A 9,322-nucleotide genomic window follows, 5' to 3' on the forward strand; every position below is an offset into this window, starting at 1 on the left:
CTTTTCACCAAGTCGATCTGATAGGCTCGTACTGGGTTCAGGTTGGAACCTTGTGACACAATCATCCCTTATTCTATTAAAGAAAATATATTTACCTCATTTTTTTCGCATCACAATAAAATCCTTTTACACAACACATCGATGCAATGGATGTGACACACATACTGAGGCACGAGTTTTTAAGAACTTGTGCTCGAAATCATCAGAGATTTGAACCATCTCCAAGGTAGGGAAAAGTTGCATGCGAGAATGACGGTGGAATACTCTTAATATATATACGCATTATATTTACATTATATATATATGTGTGTGTACTTATGCTTTTAACTCAAGGACGTTGTTTTGCGTATTCTTGTCCCATTTTAATTGTGTCATTTATTTTGCTACCACCACTACAAGAAAATTGTTAATTAGCGACGGAAATTGGCGACGGATTTTTTCCATCGCTAATTAGCGACAGATTAGCTAGAGATAGAATCTGTCGCTAATTAACGACGGATTAGCGAGGAAACAACTTTTATCGCTAATCTGTCGCTATTTAGCGACGGATTAGCGACTGCAATTTTTTGTCGCTAATTTTTATTACAAGAACACCATTTTAGCGATGGATATAGAGAGGGAACTCTTTCGTCGCTAATCCGTCGCTAAATAGCGACGGCGTAGCGACAGAATATATTCCGTCGCCTTTTTGGTATTTTGAGTTAGCGACAGCTTAGCGACAGAATGTTTCCGTCGCTAAGCCGTCGCTAAATGTCGCGTAAATCCCTAATCCCATCCCTCTTTCTCTTTTTCCTGTTTCGCTGTATTGTTTCCGCCCGCCGCCCTCTCCCTCCCGCCGCCCGTCGGCTCTCGCCATCGTCCTGCCGCCGCCGCTCGCCAGCTGCCGCTCCCCGTCAGCCTCCCGCCACCGCCCGGCGACGCGCAGGTAATCTTCTTCTTCTTCTTCTTCTTCTTCTTCTTCACGTTGTACGCCCCGACGATGGCATTGAGCACGCTGAGGCTGCCGACGGTGAAGGTGATGGCGCAGGCACCGACGCCTCTGGCCCGCGCGTACCCGGCGTTGAGCTCGTTGCAGCCGATGAACTTCGTCCCCTTCACCCATGTGATGCACTTCGCCGCTCAGGCCGGCGTCCGCTACGCCGTCGATAACCCCTCCTCCTACGTTCGCAGCAACGTTGCCGGGCTCGTCACTCTCCTGAAGGCCTGCAAATCGGTGAACCCGCAACCGGCATTCGTGTGGGCGTCGTCGAGCTCGGTCTATGGGCTCAATGTGAAGGTCCCCTTCACCGAATCCGATCGAACCGATCGGCTGGCGAGCCTGTACGCGGCGACGAAGAAGGCCGGCGAGGAAATTACTCATGTCTATAACCATATCTATGGTTTATCGATCACCGGCCTTCGGTTCTTCACCGTTTATGGCCCCTGGGGCCGGCCAGACATGGCCTACTTCTTCTTCACTCGCAACATTCTGCAGGGGAAGAAAATTGTGGTTTATTGGCGGAAAGATCACCGGGAAATCTCGCGGGATTTTACCTACATTGATGATGTAGTGCGCGGGTGCGTAGCTGCGCTCGACAAGGCCGGAAAGAGCACCGGCAGCGGCGGAAAGAAGAAGGGGAAGGCCGACTACAATATATACAATCTAGGGAATACGTCACCACTTGGGGTGCCAATGCTGGTGAACGTACTAGAGCGTCACCTGAAGGTGAAAGCCAGGAAGAATGTGGTGGAAATGCCTGCGAACGGCGATGTGCCGTTCACGCACGCGAACGTCACGCTTGCGAGGTTAGAGTTCGGTTACATGCCTACTACTGATCTGCAGACAGGGTTGAAGAAGTTTCTAAGGTGGTACCTGGATTACTATGGGTATGGATATAACACTAAGAGCATTGTTCACCACCACTACCATAGCAACAAACAACAACAATAGCAATCGTATTTGGATTTGGATTCTTGATTGAATTAGACAAATTCTTTGTTTTTTTCTCTTTATTGCTTAGATTATCTTGTGTTCTTTCTTCGATTTATGTACTTGATTCAATAGCCACTTGGTGTATAGAATTCTAACCATATATGGCCAACCAATTAGTTTATAAACAGGCGTGTCCTTTTTATAAATCATTTGTTTAGAGTGAGTTTTTTTCCGTGGTGACTTCATTCTAAAAAATTGTTTTTTTGTGCAGATTTCTCAACAGAACTCGCTTGTGCCCCGCCACCCGTGGTAAGTAAGTGACAAAAATAATGCAAATCGGGTAAATACCCGTGGTGAGTAAGTGAGGCAAGCGCATCACATGTTATTTAATTTATTGAATGTAACACTTTATTGTTCACACACTCACTTAGTTGTTGATATCTAGGACTGCTTTGTTGGAGTTCGGAGATCATGCTGAGCATGATTTTAATGTATGAATATGGAAGTGTTCTTATTTTTGGAGTACGGAGTCCATGCTATGCATGGTAGTAGTTAGTGGGATATTGAAGTGTGTTTGCTGCAGGTACATGTTTGACATTTGTTTGATATGAATTATTTCGATGTATTGCAATGTTTGATGTGATTGTATCCATGCTTACATATAGTTACTTTCAATTTGATTATGTCTTTCATGTGAAATTGTATACTGAAAGCATGCTTCAAATGAATGTATCGTGTCATGAATAGTTTGCACATGAAAATATTAAGTTATCAATGCATGCATCATAATTCTTGTGATTGTATGACATCATATATTGCAAGCTCAACAAGTTTATTATACTTCATATCCGAGTATAAAAAAGTCAGATAGAAATGAATGGTGGGCAGTTTGCAAGGTGAAATCCAAACTATATCCCGAGTATGATCAGTTACAAGAAGATGAGTTAGCTGAAGACAGTGATTACTATCAATCAGATGATGTCTGTGACTTCGCTTGTGGTCACGATGTTGCGCATGATATGCATGTCATATCTCCATTGGCTGATGAAACATTCATAGAGGAATGTGATCCAAATTATGTACCAAGTGGATGGGCAAACAATGAAGAAGAAGAAGAAGAAGAAGAAGAAGAAGAAGAAGAAGAAGAAGAAGAAGAAAGTCAAACTAGTGACGAGGAAGAATTCTCAAGCTAGTGAGCAAAATCTTATACTACAAACCTCTATTTAAATGCATTGTAATACTTGATGTGAGTTGTATTGCAATACTTGGTGTGAATGATTAAAAATTTTATTTCAATGTATTGTAATACTTGATACGAATGATTCGAATGCATTGTAATACTTGATGTGAATTATTTCAATTATCTGAATGTATTATAATTTATGCAATTAACGAATGATTTGAATTAGTGCAATACTTGATGTCAATGATTTGAATTATTTGAATGCATTGCAATGCTTGATGTGAATGACTTGAATGCATTGTAATACTTGATGTGAATTATTTGAATGTATTGTATGACATATGTTATTTGTTAGAATATGGTTCGTGGAGGTTATAGTGGTCGCTCATCCAGTAGTAGCCAGGCTCAACCTTCATCTTCACGGGCTCCTGTGATAGGTATATCATATAACTAATTAGATGCTTGATTAGTTCAAATGCACATTCTGAGAACTTGGTGTGTATTTTTTTACAGATGATGTTGCGCCTGTACACGACCCACCTACACCAGTTGATCGCACAAGTCAACAGCCAACACAGGAAACAGGGTCTTCTCAGGCTGGCACAAGAAGACTCATTCGAATAGTGTATATCGATAATCGACCGTAAGTATTTTGTTTTCAATTATTGCATATCTTTTAAATATTTTATATTGATATTTACTGTGTAACAATTCATGTGCAGCACGAGGTTTGAGCCACAAGAAGTAGTACGGGAGATTAGGAATTCACTTCTTCAACATCTACCAGGACCAGTTGCTCAATGGAAAGAGTACCCAAAGGAGGTATTAGACAGATTGTGGTCCTCATTCATGGTATACAGTTGTTCCTCATAGTTAATGTGTTTCATATTTAATTTATTTAAGCAATGTCTACTAACTTTCTGAAAATATTTGTAGGCTTCGAATCGCTTTGCAACTACGGTGGAAGAAAATGATGCAAGGAAGGTGTGGCAGAAGGTGGCTGCCAATCGATTTGCAGACATGCTGCACACTATGAAGACTGCAGCAAAAAAAGCATCTGGCGTAGTAGATGATCCATTACTGTGGAAGGGCCATGGTCCTATTACTATCAGGAGAGATTACTGGGATGAAATGTGCGATATGTGGGCGGGAGATGCATTTAAAAATCGCTCTGCGAAGGCTTCACAAAATCGATCGAAGATGCCCGAAGCCCATCTACACACAGGTGGATCTAAGACATTTGGGAGCCACCTAAAGAAAATGGTAACTCATCAATATATAATATTAATTTTATAAGTATTGTTGCAAATTTGTGTACTAAATCTTTTGTCATTTAACTTCGCAGGAAGCAGAAAAAGGAGGCAGTGTACCATATAAGGATGTGTTTGTAGAAACACATAAACGGAAGACCACAGGAGTCTTCGTATCAGAGAAGGCGAGAACGACAACGGTATGTATTAATTCTATTAATAATCATTGCAATATATATGCAAGTCATCATAATGTTATCATTAATTATTAATGAATACTTTAAACATTATTTTGTAGGAGGCATATGAGCAACAAATGGTAGAGCGATATGGCGAAGACGCTACTCAGCATCCATCATTTGATCCTACAGCATGGGTGACTGCAGCAGGTGAACCAAAAAAAGGTCGCGTGTTCGGGTTTGGGAGTAATATGAACACTTCACCAGTTATTGGTTCTTCCAGTTACGGCTCACCAACTTCTTGCGCCGACATAAGCTCCAAGCAGCCGACTATTCTTTCCGGTGATGATGTACGCGAGATCATTAATGAATCACTGAATAACTAATTCCAATACACCGTCGCCCCCTTTCTCCGAAATGAGATCAAGGCCGCTGTTCAGGATAGGGGATCTTCGATTCCAGGTCCCTCTCAGGTATAATCACATATATAGTTTTTTTGACTGTCTTAAAGCACATCTGAGCATGGTAGAATCACATATAGAGTTTTTCTAGATGCCTTAGAACACATATGAACATGCTATAATCACATATTCAATTTTTTTACTGCCTTAGCACACATATGAGCATGATAGAATCACACATATATATATATATATATATATATATATATATATATATATATATATATATATATATATATATATATTTAACTTTTTGTCTGTCTTAGAGCACATATGAGCATGATAGAATCACATATAAAGTTTTTTTGATTGCATTAGAACACATAAGCATGCTATAATCACATATTCAGTTTTTTTACTGCCTAAGAACACATATGAGCATATTATAATCACATATTCTGTTTTTTGACTGCCTTAGCACACATATGAACATGCTATAATAACATATAGAGTTTTTTAACTGCCTTAGAACACATATGAACATGTTATATATCATTTATGATAGAATCACATATAAAATTTTTGGCTTTGCCTGCCTTAGAGCACATATGAGCATGCTATATTCACATATTCAATTTTTTTACTGCCTTAGCACACATACGAGCATGATCGAATCACATATATAGTTTTTTGCCTGCCTTAAAGCACATCTGAGCATGGTAGAATCACATATAGAGTTTTTTTATATGCCTTAGAACACATATGAACATGCTATAATCACATATTCAATTTTTTGACTGCCTTAGCACACATATGAGCATGATAGAATCACATATAGAGTTTTTTTATTGCCTTAGATCACACATGAGCACATGATAGAATCACATATAGTGTGTAATTTATTTTATTATATTTTGTTTATCAATACTGACTGTTCTTTTCTTGTGTAGGCTGCTAGCGATAATCAGGGTAGTGGAGCTGAAGGGACAGATAAAGACAATGAACAAGAAGACGCACAAAATCTTGGCGATGATTAGAGGACTGTGTTGAAGAAGTTCTATTTTTTTTATTTTTCCTAATTGTAATTGTTGAATTGTAAATAATTAAACTTCTTAGTTTTAAGGTGGAACGATTAATTATTATAGATACTTGTTATATGAATTTTTTTGTGTGGTTTGTTTTTTATTTACAGGAAATATAAATTGTACAGTTCTCGGTAATTAATTTTTAAATAAATTTTTTTGATTTTTTTTCGTTTTTGCGACGGATTAGCGACGGATTATTCCGTCGCTATTCATATTAATCTAGCGACGGCTTAGCGACAGAATTAAATCCGTCGCCACGCCGTGGTCGCCGTTTAGTACCGGCGGATTGGCGACGGAATATAGCGCTCGTTATTCCGTCGCAATTAGCGACGGACGTGGCGACGGAATTATTCCGTCGCCAGTTAGCGTCGAAATATTCGCGACGTAAGCATACTGTCGCCGCGTTGTCGCTAATCCGTCGCTAACATGGTTAGCGACGGATTAGCGACGGAATGTGGTCGTCGCTAATCTACTGCTTTGTTGTAGTGCACACTGTATGTATACAGGCTCTAGTTTTATGCAATTTACTTCACCCGATATATGATTTCATACATTGGGCATCGTTTACTCTATTTACTTTGTCGCTGCGCTATAACATGCACAGACTCCTACTTTACGCAATTTACTTAGTCTGATGTACGGTTTCGTACACCAGGCCTCGCTTACGAAATTTACTTAGTCGATGTATGGTTTCATACACCCATTCTTGCTTATGCAATTTATTTAGCTCGATGTGTGGTTTTATACATCGACCCCTGCTTTAAACAATTTACCTTGTCGTTGCACTGTAATGTGCACAGGGTTATGCTTTAATATGCATATATTCTATATACATATATAATTATATAAAGTACAGAATTTTGTATACTTCTGCTTACTTTAAATTACTCTAGTATGTATTTGAAGACACAAATTTGTGCATCCTTGTTATAACTGAATTTTGAAATAATCAACATATGAGATTTCAAGCTCGCATGCTCTAATGTCTCAAAAAATAAAAATAAGTGTTTTACGTTCACATATTCGTGATATTTAACATTCACATGCGCTGCTTATCCTATCTATAAAATAAGACTCCCATGCTAGCATGCATCAATGTTGTCATGTCCGTACTCATCAGACAACTCCCTAGCACTTAGGTGTTCTTCAAAACACCTTTCCAACCTGGTTCAAACCTTAAAATAAGTTGAGATTGGCATGACTCAGTAATTCATGATTGAGTTTTCTCTTCGAACCAATATAATAAAAAAGCTTTGATTAGCCTTTAGTGGTACGTACGTTAGATGCTTCTTTTCGGTATCTAGAATGACTCAGATATTCTTCGGCCTAAAGCATGAGATATCACGATTTTTAATATTTTGTTTGGGTTTCTTGTTGAGAAACTACTATCTTTCTTATTGTATTAGTATTATCAGATATATATGACATGTTAGTACAATGATAAATGAACTCAAGGTTTATGGTAACCTCATAGTGCGATAATGCACCATGTTAAAGAAAACACATAAATGGAGATGATTGCCTTCATAGGCAACATGCTTAATTGGGTTTAATAGATCAAAGCATATTGAATGGGTTGTCAGATAAAATAAGACGTTACGTACCCATTCATCCTTTGACTCTGTCAAGAGAGATGATAAGAGGTACAAACTATGATGAACAAATTATTAACAATTATGCTCCTCGAGTGGCAATGATTCGACATCTTTGGTCATCGGAGTTAGGGGACTGAGCTACCAAATATTATCTTAGGTAATAGATGCCATTGACTTCTGTAGAAGTTCGGATGCATCCCCCGGTTACAAGTTGTCTCTAAAGAATTCTCTCTCGATCATTGGGTTGTCCCCTTTGGAGTGGATTCAGTTAATCATCCGGGGTATCAAAATACATGAAATAATAAATCCCCGAATAGTCTCAGTTGTTTTTACGTATTATCTTGTGCGTACCCACATGTAGTAATTATCGAAACAAGATTATCATGCTTATTTTACTTCTGAAAATGCATGTCGTGAAATGTACAATATATATTTTACTCTTATTTTGACATCTGATATTAATGCACCTACTAGGCTTTCATGAGTCTGATCTATTTTATAAGATACAGGTTATGATTAGATTGATGTTGCAAACAATGATATGATGATATCAAGAACTCACTTTCTCTGTTGTTTCGCTTTTAAGTACGTTTTGTAATTTTGTATAAGAGTCTTTTTTGTGATAACTCTTTCTATATAAAATCTTGTTGTTTTGAATCTACATGGTTTAGAACGAATGTACGAAGCTAAAGTGTTGAAAATGAAATTTGTCTTTAATGTGCCCAAGCTTTGTCAACTTGTTCTTTTCAATATTGTTTTTCTTTGAACTATCATTTTTAACTCTAAAAAAAATTGATTGCAAAGTTAAATTTTTTATTTTTTTATATATTTTTATTTTACAAGTTGGAGATTTTGAGACATTACACAAGATCTATCATGTAGGCTGCCAATGAACACCATAGAGATCTGATGCCCTTGTCTGTGACCAACGATGTTAGGTCTGCAAAGGAAGAGGTGCGACGAGCTCTCTGTATTCCTTCCACAGAGGGCACAACGGTTTGCGAGAGGATGACCTAGCTTTTGCAACCTCTCGTGTGAGAAGTTGGTCCTCGATAGCCAATCTGCCCTAGGGAAGGCCTTACTGGTCCAGATCATCTTGAAAATCATGTTCTTTTGAGCGCGCATCGTGGCCACCTCCCAAACTGCTTTCGAGGACAATGTGACGGATGGGTTCCAAATAAGGCAGTCCGGTGCTCCAAGGTCCCATGTTTGCATATTCACCCATCTTTTCACTTCTTTCGGAAGCCGAAGAACTGGTTACGTATGGTAGCATCGGGGAGAGCGGTTCCGATCAATGTCCTCCAAGAATTTCATGGGTCCTAGGCTACAGTACATGCATGACCTCTCTCGTGCCACGGGAGAGGAGATGAAAAATGGGCTCTTGATCACACTAGGTGTCGAACCAAAAATCTATATTTGTACCTTTGCCAATCTTTCATTTCACATGGTTTACTATCGTCTCTGCACCTTGTTTGACGCCTTTCCAACCATGTGAACCTCTACAGCGATGCAATGGAATCCACATGGATTCGACACCAAGGTACTTAGCTTCAATCAGACGAATCCAAGGAGTATCCGTGTGGTTAGCTACCTTTCAAGCGAGTTTGGCAGGTTTGCATAGCTTTTCCAAGGATAAAAGATGGGCGTGTCTGTGACTTTCAGGATCATTCTAAAGAAATTTGGATTCAATAGCACTAGTAACATTCGCTGGAAGGAG

At 39.0% G+C, this 9,322-nt stretch overlaps 1 long non-coding RNA gene and 1 pseudogene across 2 annotated transcripts; both read left to right on the top strand.

The window, feature by feature from the left end:
- The first annotated feature begins 979 nt into the window (after positions 1–979).
- LOC149841057 (UDP-glucuronate 4-epimerase 1 pseudogene) lies at positions 980–1,930 on the top strand (annotated as a pseudogene).
- Positions 1,931–4,458: 2,528 nt separating this feature from the next.
- LOC149841058 (uncharacterized) lies at positions 4,459–6,086 on the top strand. 2 transcript variants are annotated; one of them, XR_016431630.1, is made up of 2 exons: positions 4,459–4,545; positions 5,876–6,086. It is a non-coding gene; the product is annotated as an uncharacterized LOC149841058 (long non-coding RNA). The 2 variants fall into 2 exon arrangements; XR_016431629.1 differs by lacking the exon at positions 4,459–4,545 and adding an exon at positions 4,750–4,997.
- Positions 6,087–9,322: the final 3,236 nt, after the last annotated feature.

Source organism: Nuphar pumila, chromosome 4 (assembly GCF_984573655.1).
Source record: "Nuphar pumila chromosome 4, dmNupPumi1.hap1.1, whole genome shotgun sequence".
Lineage (NCBI taxonomy): Eukaryota > Viridiplantae > Streptophyta > Magnoliopsida > Nymphaeales > Nymphaeaceae > Nuphar > Nuphar pumila.